This window comes from Coregonus lavaretus, assembly GCF_964263955.1.
Source record: "Coregonus lavaretus genome assembly, contig: HAP1_SCAFFOLD_499, whole genome shotgun sequence".
Lineage (NCBI taxonomy): Eukaryota > Metazoa > Chordata > Actinopteri > Salmoniformes > Salmonidae > Coregonus > Coregonus lavaretus.
In genome coordinates, this window is record NW_028161407.1 from 1 (window position 1) to 17189 (window position 17189).

The window sequence follows — 17189 nt, forward strand, 5'->3', positions numbered from 1 at the left end:
GTCGTGTCTGTTGTTGGTGGCTGTTGCTGTCAACAAGGAGTCCGCTTAGGCTGCACTGTGATTAGAGGCTTTTATTAATATCACACGTTTACAGCATAAGTGACAGATGTCATGACATCCGGAGAGCGACGCCTCAGATTGCAATGGCCGCTCTGACTTCTTCTTCGTTTAGCCCCTACTTATAAACAATGAAAAAAAGATGGGTGCTCCCTCTTCTGGCCAATCACCAGTCTCCCCTGTCTACAACACACTTCCTGTCTGTTGTATGTGGCGTTACACTAAAACATTCCCTCTTGATACTAAAATTAACGTCCTCTCTGGTTCCACTTAAAACATTAACAACGTCATAATCTTCATACACGGCACTACCTACCGCCCCAGCCGGTGAGACAAAGGAGACAAAACATTGACTTTGCAAATTCATTGATGATCAAATACTTCAGTTGTAACTGGTTCTGTTGCACTTAATTTTTTACAGTTGGAATACAACTTTAGCACTGTTCCAAAACTTAGACTATCCTCTTTCTTAACAACAGCCTGAATAGAAATCAAAACGTCTCCGGTGAACAGCCTGTATAGAAATCAAAACGTCTCCGGTGAACAGCCTGTATAGAAATCAAAACGTCTCCGGTGAACAGCCTGTATAGAAATCAAAACGTCTCCGGTGAACAGCCTGTATAGAAATCAAAACGTCTCCGGTGAACAGCCTGTATAGAAATCAAAACGTCTCCGGCGAACAGCCTGTATAGAAATCAAAACGTCTCCGGTGAACAGCCTGTATAGAAATCAAAACGTCTCCGGTGAACAGCCTGTATAGAAATCAAAACGTCTCCGGTGAACAGCCTGTATAGAAATCAAAACGTCTCCGGTGAACAGCCTGTATATAAATCAAAACGTCTCCGGTGAACAGCCTGTATAGAAATCAAAACGTCTCCGGTGAACAGCCTGTATAGAAATCAAAACGTCTCCGGTGAACAGCCTGTATAGAAATCAAAACGTCTCCGGTGAACAGCCTGTATAGAAATCAAAACGTCTCCGGTGCTGCAGCGTGCGCTCATTCGTTGTCATGCTCTGTTGTGGTATTAAAATAGATTCTGCTTGTCTCCAGTCATGTAAAATGACAAAGAATTGCATGAAATGCCTTTTATAAAAGCTATCTTTTCTTCACCCCTACCATTGTCCGTGGTGGTCTGCGAATCCACAACCTTCTGGCTACTTTGCCATGTGAGGGTTACAAAACAACGAACAGTTTCTAAAACTCCATATCTAAAGGCTGTGGTCTGTCCTAGGAGTGAGGGTAATCTGGGGTATAGGGGAGGGTCACTTTTTTTCCCCTCATGTTTTACAAATTCACATACACAGATAGACAGACACATAGATACATTCCATTCCTTTTAATTTAATCTATGAAATGTATTTGACAGGGATACTGCACATCAATCAACATTTCAGTAAAGATGTCAGATTTAGCCAGCTAGCTAGTTTTCAACTGTAGTCCCTGGGCAGGTAGATACAAAATAAAATTGCCCTAGCACTAACACACCCGATACAAAAACAATCAAAGGCTTGATGATAAAGTTAATTAGTTGAATCTAAGGTGTTAGTTCTAGGACCAAAAACTAAAACATGCACCTCCTGGGGGCCCTGGAGGAGAGCTTTGAAAAAGGCTGAGCCAGAATAACGTCATTCAAATGAAGTCATTATTTGTTAATGAACTAACTGACACGTTGTAGTCCTACATCAGTTGGACAACTTCAGTGTGGACTTTACAGGTCCCTATGGCTGTGTTTACACAGGGCTGACCAATTCTGGGTTCTTTTCTTTCATTAATTGGCTTTTGACCAATCAGATCAGCTTATTTTAGCCAATGAACAGAAAAAATATCAGAATTGGGCTGCCCGTGTAAAACGCAAGTGATATTCTGGGTTCTGATGGGGTATGACAGTTGAACTGAGCTCATGAGGCATTTATAAGTTAGATTCTGGGTTCTGATGGAGTATGACAGTTGAACTGAGCTCATGAGGCATTTATAAGTTAGATTCTGGGTTCTGATGGAGTATGACAGTTGAACTGAGCTCATGAGGCATTTATAAGTTAGATTCTGGGTTCTGATGGGGTATGACAGTTGAACTGAGCTCATGAGGCATTTATAAGTTAGATTCTGGGTTCTGATGGAGTATGACAGTTGAACTGAGCTCATGAGGCATTTATAAGTTAGATTCTGGGTTCTGATGGAGTATGACAGTTGAACTGAGCTCATGAGGCATTTATAAGTTAGATTCTGGGTTCTGATGGGGTACGACAGTTGAACTGAGCTCATGAGGCATTTATAAGTTAGATTCTGGGTTCTGATGGGGTATGACAGTTGAACTGAGCTCATGAGGCATTTCTAAGTTAGATTCTGGGTTCTGATGGGGTATGACAGTTGAACTGAGTTCATGAGGCATTTATAAGTTAGATTCTGGGTTCTGATGGGGTATGACAGTTGAACTGAGCACATGAGATATTTACAAGTTCGATTCTGGGTTCTGATGGGGTATGACAGTTGAACTGAGCTCATGAGGCATTTATAAGTTAGATTCTGGGTTCTGATGGGGTATGACAGTTGAACTGAGCTCATGAGGCATTTATAAGTTAGATTCTGGGTTCTGATGGGGTATGACAGTTGAACTGAGCTCATGAGGCATTTAAAAGTTAGATTCTGGGTTCTGATGAGGTATGACAGTTGAACTGAGCTCATGAGGCATTTATAAGTTAGATTCTGGGTTCTGATGGGGTATGACAGTTGAACTGAGCTCATGAGGCATTTATAAGTTAGATTCTGGGTTCTGATGGGGTATGACAGTTGAACTGAGCTCATGAGGCATTTATAAGTTCGATTCTGGGTTCTGATGGGGTATGACAGTTGAACTGAGCTCATGAGGCATTTATAAGTTAGATTCTGGGTTCTGATGGGGTATGACAGTTGAACTGAGCTCATGAGACATTTATAAGTTAGATTCTGGGTTCTGATGGGGTATGACAGTTGAACTGAGCTCATGAGGCATTTATAAGTTAGATTCTGGGTTCTGATGGGGTATGACAGTTGAACTGAGCTCATGAGGCATTTATAAGTTAGATTCTGGGTTCTGATGGAGTATGACAGTTGAACTGAGCTCATGAGGCATTTATAAGTTAGATTCTGGGTTCTGATGGGGTATGACAGTTGAACTGAGCTCATGAGGCATTTATAAGTTAGATTCTTCAAGAATCAATGGGTACATACTGTATCATTAATTTATAAGTCAAAAAATGGATTTAGCAACTGCCGATTACCTCATTAAGTTTCGTTTTGGCATCTTTTGACTTTCTGTTTTGTACACCAGCTTCAAACGGTTATTTCTCAGCGGTTAAGATGGTAGCATGTTTTGTCACACAAACTGAAATTAGACAAACTATCAGCATTTTTGCAACCAGGCAAATGTCTCATAAAACTTTCCAGTAATCCAGTCTACTAGTTTCCCCACTGAACCTTTTAACATTTCCAACATCCAAGACACCCAGGTAGATTGACTTCGCGGGCGGGCAGGCAGGCAGGCAGGCAGGCAGGCAGGCACAGAGACAGGTCTAAAGTAGTGCACTATAAAGGGAATAGGGTTCCAGGTCTAAAGTAGTGCACTATAAAGGGAATAGGGTTCCATTTGGGACAACATGTTCTACTAACTCCAGCTTAGCATGTGGTCTTCCAGAGTCAGGGGGAGGTTGTTACTACAACATCTGGAGCCCTGTCTAAAGAGAGGAGGAGGAGGAGGAGGAGGAGGGGGGGGAGGAGGAGGAGGAGGAGGGGGGGGGGGGGGGGAGTCTGAGGAGGGGGAGGGGGAGGAGGAGGAGGAGGAGGAGGGGCAGGAGGAGGAGGAGGAGGGGGAGGAGGAGGGGGAGGGGGAGGAGGAGGAGGAGGAGGGGGGGGGGGGAGTCTGAGGAGGGGGAGGGGGAGGAGGAGGAGGAGGAGGAGGGGCAGGAGGAGGAGGAGGAGGGGGAGGAGGAGGGGGAGGAGGAGGGGGGGGGGGGAGTCTGAGGAGGGGGAGGAGGAGGAGGAGGGGGAGGAGGAGGAGGAGGAGGGGGAGGAGGAGGAGAAGGAGGAGGAGGAGGAGGAGGATGTTATGGGTGGAAGATGGCACATTGATGCCATCTGTTGGTAAATGTTCATTACTGCAACTCCAGTGTTTTACCGGTGTAATTGAGATACCCGGATGTATTGCAATATACTGAACAAGACTGGTTACTCGCATCAATGCCTCTGCCTCGTTATTTAACATTCAAACATGGTGTCAGAAGTGGGATAACTAACCATGCTTTCCGCAAATTAGAGTCACCTGTTCTGGTTTTAAAAAGCTTAGTTGAGTAAAACTTCTCCGGAATTGTCCTTAGCTAGATTGAGTTTGCTAGTTAGCTTCAGTGTTGTTAGCACCGTTTAGACATGGCAGCGAACATTTCCCCTCCCGCCGTTATGAAGCTCAGCGGAGATTGGAGCACAAACTGGGATACGTTTAGAGGTGAATGGGAGGACTATGCACTAGCAACGGGACTTCGGGAAAAGGACGATGAGGTAGTGGCTGCCACTTTGAGGACTATAATGGGAGCAGAATGCCGACACGTATACAAACACAACCTGAACCTAACAGCAGCTCAGCAAGGTAACGCTACAGCTATTCTTGATGCTCTCGAACTTTACTTTAAGCCAGCAAAGAACGTTATCTACGAGCGTTATGTTTTCGGTTGTTGCAAACAGGAGGACGGGGAGTCCATTGACAGCTTTGTCACTAAGCTAAGGGAAAAGGCAGCTACATGTGACTATGGTGCTTTAAGAGATGAACTGATCAGAGACAAGATGGTGCTTGGCATAACTAATGAGGGCACCCGCAGACGTTTGCTGAGAGAACGTGACCTGACACTAGTCTTGGCAGTGGAGACATGCCGTGCAGCAGAGCTTACGGATATACAGATAAGGTCCATGGAGCTAGAAAGGCAACATATGGACAATGTCAATGCTACATTCAGGCAGCCAATAAAGAAATTCCCTTTTGCCACAGCTAATGCTAATACTACAGCCAACTCTGCAGTAGACAACCCCAATGCATGCCGATATTGTGGCATTTCTCATGGACGAGGAAAAGAACACTGCCCAGCCTATGGAAAAATATGCAAATCCTGTGGTACAGCTAATCACTTCGCAAGGGCCTGCATGAAAAGCAAGAGAAATGAGGGTAAAGTGCACTCCATTGAAATAAACACAGATGAAGGGAACAACAGCACAGAGGATGTATATGCTAGCGAGTGCATAGGGGCAGTAAGGGCAAAAGGAAAAAAATGGTTTGTCACTCTGCTACTTAATAATAAACCACAGCAATGCCAGCTAGATTCAGGGGCCACATGTAACGTTATGAGCCTTAAAGATAAAAGGAGGCTCGCGCCCAGAGACAAACTCACACAGAGTAGCACCAAGCTGAAACTGTATTCAGGCCAGTTCATGACCTCTTTAGGCCTGTTTGTGACAGAGTGTGTTTTACGTGGCCAGAAACACACTCTTGAGTTTGAAATAGTTGAGGCTAGTCAACAGCCATTACTGTCAGGTTCTACATGCGAGCGCCTTGGGCTTATTAACTTCACCATCCCAGCTGATCTTAACATTATAGACAAAGTCCAGGCTGGGCCCCTGAGCAAGGAGACTCTCCTAAGCAAGTACCATGATGTCTTCAACGCACCGGTCGAGTCAGTTCCCGGCGAAGTCCACTTTGAGTTGGATGCAGCAATCCAGCCTGTCCAGTGTGCACCTCGCAATGTACCAGTGGCCATGAAAGCAGCTACAAAGGCTCTGCTTGACAAATACGAAGCAGATGGCCACATCATATCCGTCACCGAGCCTACAGACTGGATAAGTAATATGGTTATCGTCAAGAAACCAGACAAGCTACGGATATGCATAGATCCTAAACACCTCAACCGGGCTCTGAGACGTTCACATTACATTATGCCCACGTTGGAGGATGTTCTTTACAAGCTCCCAAAGGCCAGAGTCTTCACGCTCGTGGACGCCAGAGATGCCTTCCTGCAGTGCAAGCTTGACGAGCCCAGCAGCTACATGACCACCTTTTGGACACCCTGGGGCAGGAAGAGGTGGTTGAAGCTCCCGTTTGGTGTCTCCGTGGCTCCAGAGGTGTATCAGCGGAAACAGCACGAGCTGTTGATGGGACTCAGCGGCGTGGAACCCATAGCAGATGACATCCTCGTAGTGGGCTGTGGGGACAGTGATGAGGAGGCAGAATGTGACCATGACGCCAAGCTGCTGGCCCTGATGGTCAGATGCAGACAGGTCAAGCTAAGGCTAAGCATAAAAAAGCTTCAGTTTAAAGTGCCAGAGGTTCGCTTTCATGGGCACATCTTGTCCTCCACCGGATTGAAGGCGGATCCAGAAAAAGTGAAGGCTGTCTTGGATATGCCCCACCCATCTGACGTGAAGGCAGTGCAGCGCTTCGTCGGATTCGTCACCTACCTGGCCAAGTTCCTACCGCGGCTCTCTGAAGTGTGTGAACCACTAAGGAGGCTCATGGACAAGGACACCATCTGGCATTGGCTCCCAAAACATGACACAGCGGTGAGGGAAATAAAACAACTGGTCACCCAGACACCTGTACTGCGATACTACGATGTGTCAGAACCTGTCACGATTCAGAGTGACTCAAGCCAGTATGGACTGGGCTGTTGCCTCATGCAAGAGGGCCAGCCTGTGGCATTCGCCTCTAGGGCACTCACTCCAACAGAGCAGAACTATGCCCAGATAGAGAAGGAGTGCCTCAGCATTGTATTTGCATGCCAACGCTTCCACCACTACCTGTACGGGCGTGACAATATTACCGCAGAGACAGATCACAAGCCCCTTATTGCTATATTCAGCAAGCCTCTCCTGAATGCCCCGAAACGACTGCAGAGCATGCTACTGGCCCTACAAAACTACAACCTCAAGGTGGTGTATAAGCCAGGGCCAGAGATGTATGTGAGTGACACGCTCAGCAGGGCTACTGCATCAGGCACTCACACACGCTCCATGCATGAACAACACGCAGTGTGCAGCTTACAAACAGAGCAAGTGGATGTTGAACACATCAACCAGGCTGACTACCTCAATGTTACGGACCAGCGCCTTATACAAATCAGACAGCACACAGACAGGGACGAGCAACTCCAGGCATTGAGGTCTGTGATTCTGATGGGCTGGCCCGACTGCAAGGAAGAAACTGCTTTAGCCACCAGAGAATATTGGCCAGTCAAAGAAGAGCTCAGTGTTCAAAACGGAGTAATATTCAAGGGTCAGAGAGTCGTTATTCCCCGGTCTCTGCGCCCTGAGATGTTGGCGCGCGTGCACTCAAGTCACATAGGAGGTGAGGCCTGTTACAGACAAGCACGTGACACACTGTATTGGCCAGGAATGCAAAGTGAAATCAAAGACTATGTCAGTAAATGCACAATCTGCAATGAATATGCCATTGAGCAACAGAGAGAGACGATGATGTCCCACGAGCTACCAATGCGCCCCTGGCAGATAGTAAGTCTAGATCTCTTCCAGCACAGTGGCAAAGACTTTCTGCTGGTAGTTGATCATTACTCAGACTTCTGGGAGATTGACCTCCTCCCCGACCTCTCAGCAGAGACAACGATCAAACGCTGCAAGGCTCAGTTTGCCCGCTATGGCCAGCCAGATAGGGTAATTTCAGATAATGGACCCCAATTCTCCGGATGTGAGTTCCGAAAATGTGCTGCAGAATGGGAATTCGAGCACGTCACTTCATCACCACGACACCCAAAAGCTAATGGGAAGGCTGAGTCGGCAGTCAAAATTGCAAAGAACCTCTGCAAAAAACCTCTGCGAGAGGGCAAAGATGCCTGGAAAGCAATCCTGCAATGGCGCAATACCCCGACAGAAGGCATGGATAGCAGCCCGGCCCAGCGCCTCATGGCACGGCGTTTAAAAGCAGCTCTGCCAGTAGCAAGCACTCTCCTGGAGCCATGTGTGGTGACAGACGTGCTGGTGAAGCTACGTCACAGAAGACAGGTCTCCAAGTTCATCTACGACAAATCAGCAAAAGACTTACCTGAGCTCAGGGTGGGTGAAACGGTGCGAATGAAGCCACTACCAGGGGACCGGACGGGCCTCTGGAGACTCGGATCCTGTGTACAGAAAGTGGCACCACGCTCCTACTTGGTCGAAGTGAATGGATCACTGTACCGTCGTAACAGGGTTGACCTTCGGATTGCTGAGCCAGCATCTACTCAGAACTCGGATGGTCATAGGGGTCGCATGACAAAAGACGGAACCCCAGCAAGTCACATGGGGCCTGAGGCACTGGGCGAAGAGCCAGGGGATCACAGGTCGGCCACTCCCTCGCCCATCAATACTCCCCTTAGACAGTCAGGTGACACGCCTGTGCGGGAGCCCGCAGTCCACGCAGACAAGCCCCCTGTCTTTTCACGCTGCGGGCGTCTGTCCCAGCCACCAAAAAGACTTAATCTGTAGGTTTCCCATTAGGGATTGTTGACAGACAGAGATAAAAGTGAAGAGAGTATCAAAATGTGTTAAGTGGTTAATATTTAAAAAATACTTAACTGTTCATGTTGGAAATTACTACTAGGTTTGTTTTGTTAGTGAATTGACAGCTCCTGTCCTATTTTATAAAAGGGAAGATGTTATGGGTGGAAGATGGCACATTGATGCCATCTGTTGGTAAATGTTCATTACTGCAACTCCAGTGTTTTACCGGTGTAATTGAGATACCCGGATGTATTGCAATATACTGAACAAGACTGGTTACTCGCATCAATGCCTCTGCCTCGTTATTTAACATTCAAACAGAGGAGGAGGAGGAGGAGGGGGAATAGATCAGCTACAGTATTTCCAGCAGCCTATTTTGCTCTATGCGATCTGATCCGAAGTGCAGTTTAACGTTAGAACAGACGATTCACCTTTTCCATTGACGTTTGTAGGCGACGTCTGAATGATGTAATGTGACATTTCTTGCGTTGACAATATTTCATTTATAAACATAATTCATTATCATAATCATTGCATAATACATTCCTCACCTTTTCTGGCCATGATGAGTTCATATTCCCGATGTAGCCATACAACAAATTACCATGCGCATTTCTCATTTAATTGGGCCTATCAGAGAGGCTATTATTTAAAGTGTTTGCTCTATGCAGATGACAGGGTGCGCGGCGCGGTTTATAACATACAGCAGAATGTAACAGGTGAACAGACAGATTATATTTTGTATTGAAGTGTGTAGGCTACCAATAAACTCTAGTTTATTTTTATTTTTTCGAGTAGACAATGTTTCAGAATTTGTGTGCAGTGAAGCATATTTAGTTTAGGGAAAAAGTGAATGCAAAACATTACTGCATTCAAACGATCTGTTTACAGGTCCACAACTATTTGCAAGTGTTTTTGTCTTTCAGAAACGGTCAGATAGACCTACAGCAAATGTCACTGTAAAATAAAACATTCTGCCAACACCTCCAAAGACATTTGAAGTTCGCCATGGATATTTCCTTTAGATATACTGTCTGGGCCTAATTCCAATACTTCCCAACTATACAGCAAATAAGGGCGTTATTGTCACCATGAAGGGTGAATGATGGGCGTATTTCACGTGGAGTTATAACGCTCATTGTTACTCATCAAACCACAACTGAGTGAGACAAATAAAACCTTTTGGTTGAATTCAATATCTGACACTAGCAGTAGGCAATAATCACCAATACGCCATCCATCCTCAACAGCTCCCCCTGTAGGCGGATCGGCAACATTGCTGTTCTGGAGAATGAACAAGTCGTGCTTTCCACCTGAGCACTAAATTCAGTAGCGTCTTTTGCACCTAACATCACCTATCACCTGCACATTAAGAGTAGAAGCCTTCTCTGTTCTCATAGCCTAGTTGAACTCGTTTTGGGATGGTGCTTTTATGGCGATGTGGGGGCCGTCTATTTCTCCGTTCGTATTTGGGAATCCATTGATGGCAAAGAAACCCCTCTTAACCTGTTGCGCGATGGTGGGAATTGTATGTTACAGTACGTTTTGCTGATGATTGCATCCAAAACATTGGCTCATCGAGGGATGTGAGATGCCGCTGGCCGATCAGCAAGCTCCGGCTGAAAAGTGCCCCGTTGCCAAAAACCCAAAGATGGATAACACTTTGACGTGCACCCGAATGGTATGGGTTTGCCTTTCTAAAGTAGGTCTTAAATCCTCTCAAAGATCCTATAAGATTGGTTTTGGGAAACGATATCTGATGAGCCAATCTGTACTTTCTGCTAAAAAGTCCCACCTGTCTCTAAAAACGTGCTCTCTGTGAAATGCTGCTTTGCCAGATCTTCCAACAGAGCAGATCAGCCATCTCTCATTGGATTTCCATTATCTCAGTCTTTTATAGGATTTACACAATAGTTTCACTTTCACACGTACCTCTAATTTAACAAATGACTGTACTTTATATGGATTATTATCGTTACAAATGCACCAATGTGGTCAATTATATTTAACCTGTCAAGAAGTTGCATGAATTCACAATGTCAATATAATTAAATAAATAAAAGAATGTCATTATTACGCTCACAATAAAACCCATTTTCAACATACAGTATATTTTCCCCGTTCTACGCTTCACAAGCAGTTCCCTTATTCCACCACTTGGCACTGATCGGGGTCATGGGGCTGAACACTCTCAAACTAACATTTATATTGATAAATCTCACACTTTGGGTGGAAATGATCCCTTGCATGGTTTACGTACAGATTAGCGCCTATGTATGACTGATAAATGATGTAATGAATAATAACAAAGTGCATAAAATAAACTAGAAAATAAAGTTTAATAAGCAACTTATTAGTATTGTTTGGGGGGTTGTATCAGAATAGTATTTTAGAACACAACAGGACAGGGTAAATGATTAAGTGATGATTACTAGATAGTTGTCATGGTAACAGCAGTAAAACATTATGTATAATGCTACTATTAATAAGGGTAGGGTAAACGAGGAAGTAATGATTACTAGATAGTTGGATTTCCATTCCAACTCTCTTACCCTGCCCCCACCACCACCACCCAACAGACTCTTACCCTGCCCCCACCACCACCCAACAGACTCTTACCCTGCCCCCACCACCACCCAACAGACTCTTACCCTGCCCCCACCACCACCACCCAACAGACTCTTACCCTGCCCCCACCACCCAACAGACTCTTACCCTGCCCCCACCACCACCCAACAGACTCTTACCCTGCCCCCACCACCCAACAGACTCTTACCCTGCCCCCACCACCCAACAGACTCTTACCCTGCCCCCACCACCCAACAGACTCTTACCCTGCCCCCACCACCCAACAGCTCTTACCCTGCCCCCCCACCACCCAACAGACTCTTACCCTGCCCCCCCCACCACCACCCAACAGACTCTTACCCTGCCCCCCCCACCACCACCCAACAGACTCTTACCCTGCCCCCCCCACCACCCAACAGACTCTTACCCTGCCCCCACCACCCAACAGACTCTTACCCTGCCCCCACCACCCAACAGACTCTTACCCTGCCCCCACCAGCAAACAGACTCTTACCCTGCCCCCACCAGCCAACAGACTCTTACCCTGCCCCCACCACCACCCAACAGACTCTTACCCTGCCCCCACCACCACCCAACAGACTCTTACCCTGCCCCCACCACCCAACAGACTCTTACCCTGCCCCCACTACCCAACAGACTCTTACCCTGCCCCACCACCCAACAGACTCTTACCCTGCCCCCACTACCCAACAGACTCTTACCCTGCCTCCACCACCCAACAGACTCTTACCCTGCCCCCACCACCCAACAGACTCTTACCCTGCCCCCACCACCCAACAGACTCCTACCCTGCCCCCACCCCCCAACAGACTCTTACCCTGCCCCCACCACCCAACAGACTCTTACCCTGCCCCCACCACCCAACAGACTCTTACCCTGCCCCCACCACCACCCAACAGACTCTTACCCTGCCCCCACCACCCAACAGACTCTTACCCTGCCCCCACCACCCAACAGACTCTTACCCTGCCCCCACCACCACCACCCAACAGACTCTTACCCTGCCCCCACCACCCAACAGACTCTTACCCTGCCCCCACCACCCAACAGACTCTTATCCTGCCCCCCCACCCAACAGACTCTTACCCTGCCCCCGCCACCCAACAGACTCTTACCCTGCCCCCACCACCCAACAGACTCCTACCCTGCCCCCACCCCCCAACAGACTCTTACCCTGCCCCCACCACCCAACAGACTCTTACCCTGCCCCCACCACCCAACAGACTCTTACCCTGCCCCCACCACCCAACAGACTCTTACCCTGCCCCCACCACCCAACAGACTCTTACCCTGCCCCCACCACCCAACAGACTCTTACCCTGCCCCCACCACCCAACAGACTCTTACCCTGCCCCCACCACCACCACCCAACAGACTCTTACCCTGCCCCCACCACCACCACCCAACAGACTCTTACCCTGCCCCCACCACCACCCAACAGACTCTTACCCTGCCCCCACCACCCAACAGACTCTTACCCTGCCCCCCACCACCCAACAGACTCTTACCCTGCCCCCACCACCCAACAGACTCTTACCCTGCCCCCACCACCCAACAGACTCTTACCCTGCCCCCCACCACGCAACAGACTCTTACCCTGCCCCCCCACCACCCAACAGACTCTTACCCTGCCCCCACCACCACCCAACAGACTCTTACCCTGCCCCCCCACCACCCAACAGACTCTTACCCTGCCCCCACCACCACCACCCAACAGACTCTTACCCTGCCCCCCACCACCCAACAGACTCTTACCCTGCCCCCCCCCCCCCCCCCTCCACCATCCAGTTGTAAATGTCTACATATTATTATCATCTTTATCTTGTCTCATTCACTTCTCTTGATTTGATTTGATTTATTTTGACCTGCGCTGTTGGAGCCCAGAGCACAAGATTTTGCGTCCCTCTCCATGTGACTAATAAACTCATCTAATCTAATTAACGATGGGATTTTAAAGTGTTTTCTAAAATTGATTATTATAATATTATTATTATTATTATTATTATTAATAGTAGCATCATAAATAATGTTATTTGTATTACTGCTGTTACCATGACAACTGTCTAGTAATCATTACTTTCAATGCTGTTAACAAATGTCAGTGCTATAGTATTATTTGTGCTATAAAGGCGATTGACTTTATTGCTTTTTCCATATTGTTAAACAACATTCTAAGTCACAATACATTCCTTTTAATTGACATATACTACATGTATTTGACAGGGATACTGCACATCAATCAACATTTCTGTAAATGTGCCAGATTTAGCCAGCTAGCTAGTTTAACTGTAGTCCCTGGGCAGGTAGATACACATAGAAAAATACAACGTTATAAAACATTTAGTAAAACATTGTGTATAGATGGGGGCTGATTGGTCCTTCAGCCACTCTCAAGTTATTGGTAAAGGGGAGAGAGGTTGAACAGCTCCTTATATGTCCTTCAGCCACTCTCAAGTCATTGGTAAAGGGGTGAGAGGTTGAGCAGCTCCTTATATGTCCTTCAGCCACTCTCAAGTCATTGGTAAAGGGGAGAGAGGTTGAACAGCTCCTTATATGTCCTTCAGCCACTCTCAAGTCATTGGTAAAGGGGAGAGAGGTTGAACAGCTCTTTATATGTCCTTCAGCCTCTCAAGTCATTGGTAAAGGGGTGAGAGGTTGAACAGCTCCTTATATGTCCTTCAGCCACTCTCAAGTCATTGGTAAAGGGGTGAGAGGTTGAACAGCTCCTTATATGTCCTTCAGCCACTCTCAAGTCATTGGTAAAGGGGAGAGAGGTTGAACAGCTCCTTATATGTCCTTCAGCCACTCTCAAGTCATTGGTAAAGGGGTGAGAGGTTGAACAGCTCCTTATATGTCCTTCAGCCACTCTCAAGTCATTGGTAAAGGGGTGAGAGGTTGAACAGCTCCTTATATGTCCTTTAGCCACTCTCAAGTCATTGGTAAAGGGGTGAGAGGTTGAACAGCTCCTTATATGTCCTTCAGCAACTCTCAAGTCATTGGTAAAGGGGTGAGAGGTTGAACAGCTCCTTATATGTCCTTCAGCCACTCTCAAGTCATTGGTAAAGGGGTGAGAGGTTGAACAGCTCCTTATATGTCCTTCAGCCACTCTCAAGTCATTGGTAAAGGGGAGAGAGGTTGAGCAGCTCCTTATGTGTCCTTCAGCCACTCTCAAGTCATTGGTAAAGGGGAGAGAGGTTGAACAGCTCCTTATATGTCCTTCAGCCACTCTCAAGTCATTGGTAAAGGGGTGAGAGGTTGAACAGCTCCTTATATGTCCTTCAGCCTCTCAAGTCATTGGTAAAGGGGTGAGAGGTTGAACAGCTCCTTATATGTCCTTCAGCCACTCTCAAGTCATTGGTAAAGGGGTGAGAGGTTGAACAGCTCCTTATATGTCCTTCAGCCACTCTCAAGTCATTGGTAAAGGGGAGAGAGGTTGAACAGCTCCTTATATGTCCTTCAGCCTCTCAAGTCATTGGTAAAGGGGTGAGAGGTTGAACAGCTCCTTATATGTCCTTCAGCCACTCTCAAGTCATTGGTAAAGGGGAGAGAGGTTGAGCAGCTCCTTATGTGTCCTTCAGCCACTCTCAAGTCATTGGTAAAGGGGAGAGAGGTTGAACAGCTTCTTATATGTCCTTCAGCCACTCTCAAGTCATTGGTAAAGGGGAGAGAGGTTGAACAGCTCCTTATATGTCCTTCAGCCTCTCAAGTCATTGGTAAAGGGGTGAGAGGTTGAGCAGCTCCTTATATGTCCTTCAGCCACTCTCAAGTCATTGGTAAAGGGGAGAGAGGTTGAACAGCTCCTTATATGTCCTTCAGCCACTCTCAAGTCATTGGTAAAGGGGAGAGAGGTTGAACAGCTCTTTATATGTCCTTCAGCCTCTCAAGTCATTGGTAAAGGGGTGAGAGGTTGAACAGCTCCTTATATGTCCTTCAGCCACTCTCAAGTCATTGGTAAAGGGGTGAGAGGTTGAACAGCTCCTTATATGTCCTTCAGCCACTCTCAAGTCATTGGTAAAGGGGAGAGAGGTTGAACAGCTCCTTATATGTCCTTCAGCCACTCTCAAGTCATTGGTAAAGGGGTGAGAGGTTGAACAGCTCCTTATATGTCCTTCAGCCACTCTCAAGTCATTGGTAAAGGGGTGAGAGGTTGAACAGCTCCTTATATGTCCTTTAGCCACTCTCAAGTCATTGGTAAAGGGGTGAGAGGTTGAACAGCTCCTTATATGTCCTTCAGCCACTCTCAAGTCATTGGTAAAGGGGTGAGAGGTTGAACAGCTCCTTATATGTCCTTCAGCCACTCTCAAGTCATTGGTAAAGGGGTGAGAGGTTGAACAGCTCCTTATATGTCCTTCAGCCACTCTCAAGTCATTGGTAAAGGGGAGAGAGGTTGAGCAGCTCCTTATGTGTCCTTCAGCCACTCTCAAGTCATTGGTAAAGGGGAGAGAGGTTGAACAGCTCCTTATATGTCCTTCAGCCACTCTCAAGTCATTGGTAAAGGGGAGAGAGGTTGAACAGCTCCTTATATGTCCTTCAGCCTCTCAAGTCATTGGTAAAGGGGTGAGAGGTTGAACAGCTCCTTATATGTCCTTCAGCCACTCTCAAGTCATTGGTAAAGGGGTGAGAGGTTGAACAGCTCCTTATATGTCCTTCAGCCACTCTCAAGTCATTGGTAAAGGGGAGAGAGGTTGAACAGCTCCTTATATGTCCTTCAGCCTCTCAAGTCATTGGTAAAGGGGTGAGAGGTTGAACAGCTCCTTATATGTCCTTCAGCCACTCTCAAGTCATTGGTAAAGGGGTGAGAGGTTGAACAGCTCCTTATATGTCCTTCAGCCACTCTCAAGTCATTGGTAAAGGGGAGAGAGGTTGAACAGCTCCTTATATGTCCTTCAGCCACTCTCAAGTCATTGGTAAAGGGGAGAGAGGTTGAACAGCTCCTTATGTCTGTTAGTGGTCAATGTGCTCTCACTGAGAAAACTGCTGATAGACTGAGGTGGTTGTGTTGATATCCAGCCCCTCTCATTAACCTCTATCAGGCCAACACTGTACAATATATTCATAAAATACATTTCTGTGGTTTTAAGTTGAATGCCAAATTCTCAGAGCCATTTTCCCGGACACATTCACAGTGAGTATGCAAATACAGTAAGTAAATTCCAATAACATCACAATACATGCTTACAATGCGTATACAATGACATTTAAAATCTAAAGTTTAAAATACACAGACATCAGGTAGGTAGGTGTGTTGGTGTGAGAGAGAGACAGAGTTGTATCAACATGTTCTGCTAGAAAGGGGTCCATACCTAGGTACCTAGTGGAGGACTAACTGACCCTCCTGCTAGATAGGGGTCCATACCTAGGTACCTAGTGGAGGACTAACTGACCCTCCTGCTAGATAGGGGTCCATACCTAGGTACCTAGTGGAGGACTAACCGACCCTCCTGCTAGATAGGGGTCCAGCTAGGTACCTAGTGGAGGACTAACTGACCCTCCTGCTAGATAGGGGTCCATACCTAGGTACATAGTGGAGGACTAACTGATCCTCCTGCTAGATAGGGGTCCAGCTAGGTACCTAGTGGAGGACTAACTGACCCTCCTGCTAGATAGGGGTCCAGCTAGGTACCTAGTGGAGGACTAACTGACCATCCTGCTAGATAGGGGTCCATACCTAGGTACCTAGTGTAGGACTAACTGACCCTCCTGCTAGATAGGGGTCCAGCTAGGTACCTAGTGTAGGACTAACTGACCCTCCTGCTAGATAGGGGTCCAGCTAGGTACCTAGTGGAGGACTAACTGATCCTCCTGCTAGATAGGGGTCCAGCTAGGTACCTAGTGGAGGACTAACTGATCCTCCTGCTAGATAGGGGTCCAGCTAGGTACCTAGTGGAGGACTAACTGACCCTCCTGCTAGATAGGGGTCCAGCTAGGTACCTAGTGTAGGACTAACTGACCCTCCTGCTAGATAGGGGTCCAGCTAGGTACCTAGTGGAGGACTAACTGACCCTCCTGCTAGATAGGGGTCCAGCTAGGTACCTAG